This window comes from Dipteris shenzhenensis, chromosome 17 (assembly GCF_047967505.1).
Source record: "Dipteris shenzhenensis isolate YYH24624 ecotype China chromosome 17, Dip_SZ_1.0, whole genome shotgun sequence".
Classification (NCBI taxonomy): Eukaryota; Viridiplantae; Streptophyta; class Polypodiopsida; order Gleicheniales; family Dipteridaceae; genus Dipteris; species Dipteris shenzhenensis.
The window spans coordinates 250,136-264,565 of NC_141612.1; the positions used below are offsets into that span (position 1 = coordinate 250,136).

The window sequence follows — 14,430 nt, forward strand, 5'->3', positions numbered from 1 at the left end:
ACCGAGGTACATTCAAAGGAGCATTCCAGTGCAAATACCAACGCATATACCGTCGTTTTGAGCAGTAAATGTTTTTAGACGGAATGGCTCCAAATAGAAACCAAATGTATATACTTCCTTGAGTACCATATCAGTTGTACTCTTTATTGTACATTAAGATAAAATTAAGAAGACCAAAAAGAGGCCAATAACGATAACGTTAAAAATAACAACATGAGACCAATAACCATAATGTTAAAAAGACCAACAATAGGCCAATAACCATAACCATAACGAAGAACCATAACCATAACGATAAAAAGACCAACGAGAGGTCGATAAATATGTGCAGGATAGAATTGATTACATCATAATGAGAGCTAAACAAATCTTCTCTAAATCCAAAAATTGAAATCAATGTTGAAAATACATCATGAAATGCTAAAGAAAATTAGCTCAAGTGATTACATCATAAGGATCTAAAAAATGTTCTTGAAATCCAAAAATTGGCCTAAATGTCCATGATACATCATAAAAAGCAATAAATATGCGCTACTCAAAACCCAAAAAGTGACATATAACCTACACAAACAAGCAAACACGAAAATGCAAAGAAAAATTAGAAAGTGTTGTACTTGTTATAATGCTAGAACTAAAAATGCACTAAGTTTAGAATACTTGCCAGGGCAATATGTGAACTTGGACCAATCAACTGTCTCACTCGTTGCAATTTCTTCAAACAAATCCAGCGTCCCATGTTTGTATGCATATCTTTCCTCCTCAGCCGTTCGCTCACGACCCACATAGCGCTTCTATATGTACAAATCACTTAAATTAAGTCTCATGTGTATGAAAAAATCACAAACAACAATTATGAAAATGCTTACAAAGACTGGGCGCATCGACTCGTATCCACTGCTCCCAAGATGCGATGAACCCACACTCTCCAGTCGTGTGGCTACGGCCTCTCTCTGCTGCCTGAATTTGTTTGGCGTATCCCTGGGCTCGTGTGCTATGATCTCCCACTCCTCTGCATCAAGCCAAGTTGGCTTGGGTCAACCATCTCGGAAATCATCCCTCGCCTCTGACCTACGATGGGACATGCACGGCTTGCAAACCTCTTTGATCCAATAGTTGCTTACTGTTTCCCTTGGATCAGCTGGCCTATACTCACTTTTGATTGCTTCAATAATGTAGTTCTTTCTTTCTTTATCTTGTTCATCCCATTTGGTCATAATTCTATGACCAAATTGTATGGTGCACATTAGGAGAATTTGGAGCTCATTTGGAGGGCCTTCTAAGAAATTCACGAAAGTTGTATTTTCTTGTTGGCATTAATTTCTCAACCATGCAAACTGCCTCAATGGCGTTTAGGCGAGCTGCCTCTAGTGTATCTCTCCGTACTTCTTTCGTAGAGATCCACTGCACCAAGGAGCTAATTTTGTAGATGGTGGCTCGTAACTCCTCGGTGAGACAATCTTTTATTGCTATGGGTAGCACAAATTGCAAGAATTTGTGCCAATCATGAGACTTGAGGCCACATAGCTCATCATCTTTTGTAAATGCCCCCTTCAAAGAATGCATGCATCTTGTTGGAGTGTGAAATCCATAAATGGATCTTTTTACCTGTTGTTGTTCTGTCTTGCTCAACACCCAAGGTGCTTTTGGTAGTAGCAAATTGCCATTAGGCCTTGTGCGTGCCCAAAGATCTGGCCTCCTTTCAACGTGTTGCCATAAGTTAGAGTGCCCAGCCGCCCATGAGATGTCCGGCGGCCGTCTTCTTCCAAATCCCTAAGCTACTAGCTTTGATGAGTACAGTCGGCTGTACATATGTTGTAGGCTCGGCCCGCATTTACAAAATATCCAACGCTTAGCGCGGTTTTCACAAAAAGGTTATATTACAAGCGCATCCGCGCGTTAGGGTGTTAGTGTGAAAAGGCGAGCGGACGGTCCTATTAACCCGAGGTGCGGATTGGGTTAACACGACCATACTCCCCTCAGAACCCAAAAACTTTGATTTCTCATAAGGTGCTGGCGGAGTCATCAAAGTAACATCCGCCAATCCCTAGTCGGCATCGTTTATGGTTGAGACTAGGATGGTATCTGATCATCCTCGAGCCCCCAACTTTCGTTCTTGATTAATGAAAACATCCTTGGCAAATGCTTTCGCAGTAGTTCCTCTTTCATAAATCCAAGAATTTCACCTCTGACAATGAAATACGAATGCCCCCAACCATAATCATTACTCCGGTCTCGAAGACCAACACAATAGGACCAGAGTCCTGTCGCGTTATTCCATGCTAATGTATTCAGAGCATAGGCTTGCTTTGAGCACTCTAATTTTTTCAAAGTAACATCGCCGAATCCGCGTCCCAGCCAATTAAGGTGAGGAGTGCGTCCCCGACAGAAACGGTGGAGCGACCAGTGCACACCAAAAGAGGCGGACCGCTCACCCCGCCCCGCCCCGAGATCCAACTACGAGCTTTTTAACTGCAACAACTTAAACATATGCTATTGGAGCTGGAATTACCGCAGCTGCTGGCACCAGACTTGCCCTCCAATGGATCCTCGTTAAGGGATTTAGATTGTACTCATTCCAATTACCAGACTTGAAAAAGCCCAGTATTGTTATTTATTGTCACTACCTCCCCGTGTCGAGATTGGGTAATTTGCGTGCCTGCTGCCTTCCTTGGATGTGGTAGCCGTTTCTCAGGCTCCCTCTCCGGAATCGAACCCTAATTCTCCGTCACCCGTCCCCACCATGGTAGGCCTCTATCCTACCATCAAAAGTTGATAGGGCAGAAATTTGATTGAAGCATTGCCGGCGCCAAGGCTGTGCGATTCGGGAAGTTATCATGATTCACCGCATAACCGGGCAAGCCCGCATCGGCCTTTTATCGAATAAATGCGTCGCTTCCAGAAGTCAGAATTTGGTGCACGTATTAGCTCTAGAATTACTACGGTTATCCAAGTAGCAGGTACCATCAAAGAAACTATACCTGATTTAATGAGCCATTCGCAGTTTCACAGTACAAAAGAGTTTATACTTACACATGCATGGCTTAATCTTTGAGACAAGCATATGACTACCGGCAGGATCAACCATGTAGCTATCCTCGGTCACACGAGCGGCCCGAATCACCGGAGCCGTGTGCTTCCGATTCATTCCACGCACTTCACGACGCGGATGCGGGCGGCCTGAGCCGGCCAAACGACCGTCGCGGGGCCATCGAAACGGGTTCGCCGCCAGGTCGGGCATGAGGCACTCGCGTCATCCACGTTATGCGATCGCATGGCTACTCACCATAATGCAGAAGGGCCGGACACCAGCAGGATGGGCCGACCGTCGATCGGCTCACCTCCCGCGGACACGCCCTTGCTTGCTTGTAACACGGGCCGGCAAGGACGTGACGATTCTGGCACCATCCTCGTCGTCTGGCATGTAACATCCAGGGGTCGGACCGGGTGGAGAAACGGAGGCCGCTGCCGTCTGCCAGCGGCTCCTACGTCTGGCAGGTCCGAGCACCGCCCCGTCGGGGGCACAACGCGCCTTGCTCGCACCGACGGGGGCATAGCTCGTACACCGACAGCTCCGCTCACCGTCTAAGGCACACGGGCTCGAGACCTTCCGTATCGATACAAGCCACACACGTCGTCGCGGCGGGCGAGGCCCGCCGCCTTCCTTGATCACGTTCTGGGAATTTGAGGAAGCATTGTCAGCGTGCATGTGTATCTCGATGTGCATATCGATCTGCAAGCAGAGCTGAGAATTTAGCGTCAACGGATTTGGACGGTTGTGCATACGAGGAGTCGCAAGAGAGAGACCGAGCTTTGCAATCAAGAGATTTTCTGTGTGGCTTCACCCGGCTCCATCGAGATCATCGGCTGCGTTTCTCCGGTTTATTGAAGGAAGTGTTTACCATCAAATTGATCGAAGAGCTGCGTCTCTATCATCCGTAGCTATTTCTTCTTCACATCGAAAGTGTGCAGTATAGAGGTGTTGGGCCGCTGGCATGGATGGGCAATGGACACAGGGTTGACAATGGTGGGAAATGTCCATCACTGCCAAGAGTGACCTCCATGGATGAACAAATGAGAAAACTTGCGCCTGGCAAAGTGTCCGAAGATGACAAGCTTATAGAATACGATGCTTTGCTGCTTGATCATTTTTTTCAGATACTGCATGATTTATACGATGAAGAGACACAAGAAAGGGCTAGTAAAAATCATGCGCGGAAGGTTTCTTGGCGATTTCGGCACTTTGCAATGCAGTGATTAGTTTTGGTGGTTGGTATTGGGTGCAATTGCCGCAGAGAAGGTCGTTATTCTAAGTTAGTGAGGCGAGAACGAGGGAAACAAAGACTCCACGAGCGAGGACAACGGCTCATCGCCCACATCCCAAGTTATGCTGGACGTTGAGAACGTGCTAATCACGGCCACCGTGGAGAGGTTGCTACATTCTGTGCGAGATCGCATAATTGCAGAGCTCCACGAGGAGATCGAGATTCAACACCGGCGTCCCAAATGTCGAATTGATCCTCAATGCTTCGATCCTATTCTCTATCTCCGCAATCGCTCAACAACCTTCTTGTTTTCGCCTGCTTTTATTGAAGGCAAAGGATTTTGCTCCTCCTCTGTAACGTTCTTGTTGCAAGCACATCTATTACCCACCTTGAAGCAGCTGCCATTTTTTTCTATTTCGTGTAGCAGAAACCAATTCTGTGAAGCACTGCAGAGACTAAACAAAAAGCCATCATAGCGACAATTATCACGAAACTTATTGTGGTTGTAAAAAGCTGGATCAAATTGGCGCCACCGCTGAACAAGGTGGATCAAATTGGTTTGAAAAGATGTAGAGAGATCATGAATAATATGAGGATCAAGGTGCCAAGAAGAGGTCTATGACTCAATCATTGGGGGGGGGGGGGTGTCACGAGGGCAAAGTTTTCCCTTAAACTTTTTCACTTTTTTCTCTTTTCCTTTGCTCCCCGGTTTGGTCCCCTATCGGGATCCCAAAGTACCCACTTGATCTCTTGGAGTTGCCACTGACTTGCTGACTGGAACCTCTACTGGACTGAATGTCCTTCACCTTCACAAAGCTGCCTGGCTCCTTTAAATGCTCAAAAGAAGAGCATAGATCTCCTCCTGGAATCTACGGTCCCGAAGAGTCTCTCCTTCCCAAAACACTTGCTGAACCTCCGTGCAGCAAAAGCAACGCCTGAGGCTTGCTCCAGAAACTCGGTACGAGTGCGGGAAGACACCTGTGAAATCAGCTCTCCAAAACTCCTTAACTGGCTAGTTATGACTAGCTAAACTTAGCTGGGGCTAAGTTAGCAAAACCGCCACAATGAAATAGCCGAGCCGCCAAAGTTAGCCGTCCCACCAAAAAGAGAGGCCACCCGCCCGATTCGAACTCAGGACTTGGAGGTAACCATGCGCAGAACTTTTCGTTGGGCTAGCCAAGTGGGCTGGTCTTTGCTATTAGTTACAAAAGATCCCCACTTGCTTATAGCATGACCTTGGCTCCACGCACGCGTCCTTCTAGTCTGCACAGTCGAGAGGCGGAATCGAACACACGACCCACTGCCTATGGGCTCATCACGCCAACCACTGAGCCAACCACTTGGTTGATGTAACCAAGCGCACCTCCTTTCCTATACTTTGTGAACCCGCACACAGTCATGCCAAAATGGTCGCGCACCTCGCGCATAGGGATTCAAACCCGGAACCTTGGAGCTAATAGTCGAAGCACTTATCGTTGAGCCAACCACAGGACCTAGTCACAGTAGGTGTAACCAAGTCAAGCCTCTAGCTTATATCATGTATCCGGTTGATTGACAAAAGGGGGTCGGCCCCCTCATCGGCTCGCGACCTGTCTCCCCTGCCCGGAATCGAACCCGCGACCTATAGGCTAGTGCTCGAAATACTTCACGGCCTGGCTAGCAACCGGGGCCATGGCCTTGCTTGAAACTCTTTTCCCACGCTACGGTTATATAGAATACTTGGACCTCCGAGCTATGGCGCGCTGCCCGTCGCCATGCACACGTCGAACACCTAAACTATGGCGTCGCCCTTCTTCTCTAGATCGGTGGGTATCTACAGGAGCGAGGATGTCGACAATGAAGCCTGTAATCGGTCGTGATGCTTCTTCCCAACCTCTCCATCGTTCTCCGTCGAGGGATTCCGTCGACGCTCGAAACCTCCAAGCCTTTCGTGGGCTTCTTCTCCAAGCCAAGGGGAAGCCCTGGCTCGAAGGTGGATCTCGAATACGCCCTGCACCTGCAACACTCAACGAAGGGGAGGGGGATACGAGAAATGCATCCTTTCTACCTTCACTTTCATAACGCCAAACACTCAGGGAGACGAATATTTTGGTATTCAAAAGGAAGGGTCCCTGTGGTCAAAACGCCACAGGGAAGATTACATTGATAGAAGAAGAAGATCTCACACTCTCTCTCTCAGGATTACAACAGGAGCTCACAGCTCTTGCATGCTCTTCAGTTCTGGTCTCTCACCCTTGGACTGAATCCTGCGTGTGAGTGTTTTGAATTTTGGAGGGAGTCCTCTCCTTGGTTCCAACGTCCAGCCGCCTTCATTAAGGCCTCATCCCTCCTTGGTACCTTCTCTCTCCAACAGTTACCTTGAGGGGCCAATCAATTCAAATCCTCCCGTTTGAATTGAGTCCCTTCAAGGCCAAGGTTGGGAGTTCCACCTTACCATGGGCTGCTCCCCTTGGTTAGGTCCAAGGATGTCAAGGGTGGTCTTCCCCTTGACCCAAAAGAGGGTAAGGATGTCCTCCTTGTTGCCGATGTCGAGTCCAAGGGATGTTGATGAAAGAGGGGCGGACTGAGGTTCAGTCCCTTGTCAACGGGCCACCCGTTACATTCCCCCCCTCTTTCTCTTGCTCTTTGGAAAGGGGTGTGATTCATTGTAGCCGCGCACGATGTCCACCAACCGCCATAGAGAAGGTTCCGTCCTCCACGAGTCTTCACTTGAAGGCTGCCCCTTCCAGTGACAATGGTACAACCTGTTGGGCCCGAACTGATCCGGTCTATCACGGTGTGCCATGATGCTCTCGAGGTCTTCACCCTCTCCTCGATCCATCACTAGAGCCGGACCTCTATTCCTCTACTCACGTTCTGGATCATCGTCTTCTTGAGCACCCTTCAACATAGAGACGTGAAAGGTGGGATGAATATGTAGATGGGGAGGAAGTCGTAGACGGTAAGCCAACTTGCCTACCCTCTCAAGGATCTCGTATGGCCCGTCGTACCTGCGTGCAAGATGATCCGTGAGCTCCTTTGGCATGCTGAACTGCTCAGGGTTCAGTTTGAGGTAGACTTTCTCGCCAACCTCGTACTCTACATGCCTCCTCTTCCGGTCTGCAATTTTTTGATCCTGTCTTGAGTTTTACCCAGCTACTCCCGGGCAGTTTTAAGCCTGGTTATCCACTCCTCGTGGAAGGCTCCTCCTACTAGAGCTACTCCTCCTGCAGTAGATAGTACAGCTGCTTCCCTTGGAGCCAAAGGCTGATACCCATAAGCTAATTCGAAGGGGGAAAATCCTGTAGAGGAATGCTGCCAGCTGTTGTAGCAGAATTCTGCTGCATCCAGATGCATGTACCAATCAATCTGGTCTCCCTGAACATAGTGTCTGAGAAAGTCCTCCACAAATTGATTGGTCCTCTCAGTTTGTCCGTCAGACTGAGGGTGATACGAGCTGCTAAATGCAAGCTTTGTCCCGCACATGGCAAACAGTGTACTCTAGAAACTGCCAGTAAACCGTCTGTCTCTGTTAGACACTATTTCCCTTGGTAGACCATGGTGTTTAACCACGAACTTGAAGAAGAGCTTTGCTGCTGCTGGGGCATCCAGTGTACCCATGTATGGAATGAAATGGGCCAGCTTGGTGAGTCTACACACCACTACAAATATGCCCGTATGTCCTCCGTTGTTCGGTAGACATGTGATGAAGTCCATGGAGGCACTCTCCCATGGCTTTGTTGGAATGTCGAGTGGTTGAAGAAGCCCTGCTGGCTTCATCCTTTCGGCTTTTTCTTGCCCACAAATGTGGCATGTCCTTACATATGCATCCGTATCTCTCTCCATCAGTGGCCACCAGAAATTTCTTGAGAGTAACTCAAGAGTCTTTTGCTGTCCCAGATGGCCTGCCCACTGTGGCTCGTGATGCTCCTGGATCATCCTCTTTCTCAAGCCTCCTATGCATGGAATATATACTCTCCGCTGCTTGAAGTAAATGATCCCATCACGTACCTCTATGTGTGGCCTCTTTGCATCAGTCCTGAGTAGCTTTTTGGCAAACTCATCCTCTCCATACCCTGCTTTGATCTCCTCCAAAACTGTAGATCCCTGCAGAATCTGAACTGCAGCTAGGTAGGGAACTCGGGAGAGGGCATCCGCTACTACATTCTCTTTACCGGTTTAGGGTTTAGGGTTTAGGGTTTAGGGTTTAGGGTTTAGGGTTTAGGGTTTAGGTTTGCAGGCAGTCAAAGTCGAAATTCGCTAGAAAATCTTGCCACCTAGCCTGTTTGGGTGATAGCTTGGGCTGAGTCACAAAGTAGGATGTTGTGACATTATCTATGAAAACAGTGAATTTACTGCCCAGTAGATAATGCTTCCAAGCTCTCAAGCAATGGCTGTCATTTCCTTGTCATGAGTGGGGTAACGGGTTTCTCTATCAATCAACTTCCGACTCTCGAAAGCTATGGGGTGCCCATCTTGAAGGAGTACTCCTCCTATAGCAAAATCAGAAGCATCTGTCTGTACCTCAAAGGGCCTCTCAAAGTTTGGAAGAGCTAGGACGGGCTGGCTGCTCATGGCTTCCTTCAATTTCTGAAAAGCACTTTCATGCTTGGGACCCCACTTCCACGGTGTATCCTTGCGGGTGAGATTAGTGAGGGGCGCTATAATCTCACTGTACATATCTATGAAGGACCGGTAGAATGAGGCTAACCCATTGAAGGCCCGTACATCATGTACACCCTTAGTGATATGCACATCCGCAAAAAAACATGCCCTTAGGTATGTTATCTGACCAAGTACTTATCGGATGGGTGTGCCTCTTTGAGAACATTTCAATACCACCTAGGTTAAGGTGTAGGAAAAGTATTGTGCCCATCGGATATGCTTTGCATGGTCCATCGAGCATTAAATACCATTTTTGCCTTAGTGTCATGCACATCCATAAAAAAACACGCTACTAGGTGTGTTATCCGATCAAGTACTTATGCGATGGGAATGCCACTTTGCATGTAAGTCTATTCCACCTAGTTGAAGGTGTGTGCAAAGTATTGTGCCCATCGGATATGCTTTGCATTGTCGATCAAGCATAAAACACCATTTTTGCCTTAGTGTCATGCACAACCATATAAAAACATGGCCGTAGGTGTGTTATTCAAACAAGTACTTATCGGATGGGGGCTCCACTTTTCACGCAAGTTTGTTTCAACTACTTTGAGGTGAGTGCAAAGTATTGTCACCATCGGATATGCTTTGCATGGTCGATCATGCATTATACACCGTTTTTTCCCTAGTGATGCACATTCGCAAAAAAACACACCCTTAGGTGTGTTATCTAACCAAGTACTTATCAGATGGGTGTGCCTCTTTGAGAACATTTCAATACCACCTAGATTGAGGTGTACAAAAAGTGTTGTGCCCATCGGATATCCTTTGCATGGTCGATTGAGCATTAAATACTATTTTTTCTCTAGTGTCATGCACATCCATAAAAAAACACGCTGCTAGGTATGTTATCCGATCAAGCACTTATGGGATGGGAGTGCCACTTTGCATGTAAGTCAATTCCACCTAGTTTAAGGTGTGTGCAAAGTATTGTTGCCATCGGATATGCTTTGCATTGTCGATCAAGCATAAAACACCGTTTTTGCCTTAGTGTCATGCACAACCATGAAAAAACACGGTCCTAGTGTGTTAATCAAACAAGTACTTATTGGATGGGGGCTCCACTTTACACGTAAGTCCATTTCAACTAAATTGAGGTGCGTGCAAAGTATTGTCATTATCGGATATGCTTTGCATGGTCGATCGTGCATTATACACCGTTTTTTCCCTAGTGATATGCACATCCGCAAAAAAACATGCCCTTAGGTGTGTTATCTGACCAAGTACTTACTGGATGGGTGTGCCTCTTTGAGAACATTTCAATACCACCTAGGTTACGATGTAGGAAAAGTGTTGTGCCCATCGGATATCCTTTGCATGGGTGATCGAGCATTAAATACTATTTTTGCTCTAGTGTCATGCACATCCGTAAAAGAACACGCTGCTAGGTATGCTATCCGATCAAGCAATTATGGGATGGGTGTGCCACTTTGCATGTAAGTCAATTACACCTAGTTGAAGGTGTGTGCAAAGTATTGTGACCATCGGATATGCTTTGCATTGTTGATCAAGCATAAAACACCATTTTTGCCTTAGTGTCAAGCACATTTGTAAAAAAACACGGTCCTAGGTGTGTTATCCGATCAAGTACTTATCTAACCGACATGCCACTTTTCATGCAACTCAATAACACCTAGGTTGAGGTGGGTGCAAAGTATTGTGCCCATCGGATGTACTTTGCATGGTATATCACGTATTAAACTCCGTTTGTGCCTCAATGTCATGCACAACCATAAAAAAACACGCTTTTAGGTGTGTTATCTGACCAACTGCTTATCAGATGGGTGTACCACTTTGCATGCAATGCAATACCACAATTTTTGAGACTCATGCAAAGTATTGTGCCCATCGGATATGGTTTGCATTGTCGAACAAGCATTAAACACTGTTTTGGCCTTAGTGTCATGCACAACCGTCAAAAAACGCGGTCCTAGATGTGTTATTCGACTAAGTACTTATGGGATGGGCACACCACTTTGCATGTAAGTCAATAATACCTAGGTTGAGATGTGTGCAAAGTATTGTGATGATCAGATATGCGTTGCATTGTTGATTAAGCATTAAACAGCGTTTTTGCCTTAGTGTCATGGACAACAATCAATAAAAAACATGGTCCTAGGTGTGATATTCTAAAAAGTACTTGTGAGATGGGGGAGCCACTTTGCAAGAAAGTCAATTTCAACTAGGTTGATGTGCATACACAGTATTGTGTCTATCGGTTATGCTTTGCATGGGGGATCACACATTATACACCATTTTCCCCCTAGTGTTATGCACATCCGTCAAAGAACACGCTCTTAGGTGTATTATCATACCAAGTACTTACTGAATGGGCGTTCCACTTTGCATGGAATACCATACCACCGCTTTTGAGGCACGTGCAAAGTATTATGCCCATCGGATATGCTTTACATGGTAGATTGAGTATTAAATACCGTTTTTGCCTTGGTGTCATATACAACCGTCAAAAAACACGATCCTAGGTGTATTTTTCAAACAAGTACTTATCGGGTGGGGATGCCACTTTGCACATAAGTCAATACTGCCTAGGTTGAGAAACGTGCAAAGTCTTGTGTCCATTGGATATGCTTTGCATAGTCGATCGCACAATATACACCATTTTGTTCCTAGTGTTATGCCCAATCATCATAAAATACGTTGAGAGGTGTATTATCTGAACAAGTACTTATGGGATGGGTGCACCACTTTGTATGCAAGTCAATACGACCTAGGTTGAGGCGTGTACAAAGTTTTGTGCCCATCGGAGAAATGTAGATGCGATAATATTAGAAAAATCTCGGTATGTGTATATGTGTGTGTGTGTGGCAAACAATTTTGATACAACAAAGTAAACACCTAGTGCACAAATTATGCACTTCATACCTTGAGTATTGTGTCAAAATAAAAGCTGAAATAAGCTTGTTGATGAGGATAAATACACCCTTGAATAAAAGCACAGTTGTTGTATGACCATAATAGGATCGCTTTGACACCTGTGATTTTGTCCATATGTAAGTTTGCAAATAGTATAAAAAATCATATAATAATATATTAATAGTTTGCAAATGTGTATAGCAAGTGAGTAATGGGAAGTGGAAGTGGGAGTGAGGAGGGAGGAGTGGAATGGGAGAGGGAAGTAATAGGGATGTATGATAATAAGTATAAAAAATAGTATAATAATAAATTAATAGTTTTCAAATGGCAAGTGAGTAATGGGAAGTGGAAGTGAGAGTGGGGAGGGAAGAATGGAATGGGAGAGGGGGAGGTAATAGGGGAGTAGGATAATAAGGGAGTGAAATGAGTCAGGGGAGTTAATAGGGGATGAAAAAGAGGAGGGTGAGATGGGGAAATATGGGATTTTGGGAAATGGGAGGAGTATGGGACATGGTGGAAATGTGGGATGGGAGTGGTGGCAATGGGGGAGGAAGAAGAAATGGATGGGGGGAGGGCCAATGGAAGATTGGGATGAGGGATGGGGGTCCAATGGGAGAGGGGGAGTAATGGGATCCAATGGGAGAGGGGAGAAATGAAAAGCCAATAGGAGAGAGGGGAGGAATGGAAAGCCAATAGGAGAGGAGGAGGAAAACCTAAGTTTTCTTATATATAGTCTTCCTTCTTCATTCATTCTCCCCTCATTTCATTCATTGAAGCAAGAAAGCAAGGACGAGCAAGAAAGCAAGGAAGGAAGAGCAAGAAAGCAAGAAAGACCAAACAAACTTTTTCCAGGTACTTGCAAATTGTTTTGATTAATTCTTTATCTAGATTTTTTTTTTAAAATTTGAAGAGAGAGAAAGAAAGAAAGAGAGAGAGGAACTAGAGAGAGAGAAAGTTTAGAGAGAAGGAGAGAAGCCTTGGAGACCGCGGCCTCCAGGAGGAAGAGGGAAGTGGAGGGGGATGAGAGGGAGGAGCCAAGGAGGGAGGGAGGAGCTCGGGGGGGGGGGGGGGGGGGGGGGGGTCGAGGGAAGGAGGGGATGGACGGGGGGAGGGGTTGAGGGAGGGAGGGGATGGAGGGGGGGGGGGTCCTGGCGGCCCAGGATGAGAGGCAGGGGAGGGAGGGGGGGGTCGAGGGAGGGAGGGGGTCGAGGGAGGGAGGGGAAGGAGGGGATGGAGGGGGGGAGGGGAGGGAGGGGCGAGGGGCAGGGTCGAGGGAGGGAGGGGGGGGTTCTGGCAGTCGTGGCCGCCAGGACCCCAAGGAGGGGATGGAGGGGGGGGAGGGGAGGGGGAGGAGGGGAGCAGGGTTGAGGGAGGGAGGGGGGGTGGGGGTCCTAGCAGCCGCGACGGCCAGGACCCCAAGGAGGGGATAGAGGGGGGGGGAGGCGAGGGAGGGGGCAGGGTCGAGGGAGGGAGGGGGGGTTCTAGCGGCCGCGGCCGCCAGGACCCCAAGGAGGGGATGGAGGGGGGGAGGCGAGGGAGGGGGCAGGGTCGAGGGAGGGAGGGGGGGTTTCTGGCGGCCACGGCCGCCAGGACCCCAAGGAGGGGATGGATGGGGGGGGGAGGGGAGGGAGGGGCAGGGTCGAGGGAGGGAGGGGGTGGGGGGGGTTTTGGTGGCTGCGGCCGCTCGGACCCCAAGGAGGGGATGGAGGGGGGGGAGGGGAGCGGGGTCAAGGGAGGGAGGGGGGGGTTCTGGCTACCGCGGCCGCCAGGACCCCATGGAGGGGATGGAGGGGGGGAGGGGAGGGAGGGGCAGGGGCGGGGTTGAGGGAGGGAGGGGGGGTTCTGGCGGCCGCCGCCGCAAGGACCCCAAGGAGGGGATGGAGGGGGGGAGGGGAGGGAGGGGCAGGGGCGGGGTTGAGGGAGGTAGGGGGGGTTCTGGCGGCCACGGCCGCCAGGACGCCAAGGAGGGGAGGGAGGGGGGAGGGAGGGGGGAGGGGAGGGAGGGGCGGGGGCAGGGTCGAGGGAGGGAGAGGGGGTTCTAGCGGCCGCAGCCGCCAGGACCCCAAGGAGGGGATGGAGGGGGGGAGGGAGGGGGGTTCAAGGGAGGGAGGGGGGGGGGTTCTCACGGCCGCAGCCGCCAGGACCCCAAGGAGGGGATGGAGGGGGGGGGGAGGGGAGGGGGGGGGAGGGGGGCGGGGTCGAGGGAGGGAGGGGGGGTTCTGGCAGTCACGGTCGCCAGGACCCCAAGGAGGGGATGGAGGGGGGGGAGGGGAGGGAGGGGCGGGGGGGATGGAGGGGGTGGAGGGGGGGGGTTCTGGCAGCCACGGCCGCCAGGACCCCAGAGAGGGGATGGAGGGGGGGGAGGGGAGGGAGGGGTGGGGGGTGGGGTCGAGGGAGGGAGGGGGGGGTTCTGGCGGCCGCGGCCGCCAGGACCCCAGGGAGGGAAAGGAGGGGATGGAGGGGGGGGGAGGGGAGGGAGGGGCGGGGTCGAGGGAGGGAGGGGGTTCTGGCGGCCGCGGCCGCCAGGACCCCAGGGAGGGGAGCAAGGGGATGAGGGAAGGGGGGGTAGAGGGAGGGAGGGGATGGGGGGGGTCCTGGCAGCCGCCGCCGCCAGGACGGGAGGGACAGGAGAGGGGATGTGGAGGGGGAGGGA

The 14,430-nt window shown here is 49.5% G+C and overlaps 1 pseudogene; it reads right to left on the bottom strand.

The window, feature by feature from the left end:
- Positions 1 to 1,932: 1,932 nt before the first annotated feature.
- Positions 1,933 to 3,088, bottom strand: LOC147891492 (18S ribosomal RNA; annotated as a pseudogene).
- Positions 3,089 to 14,430: the final 11,342 nt, after the last annotated feature.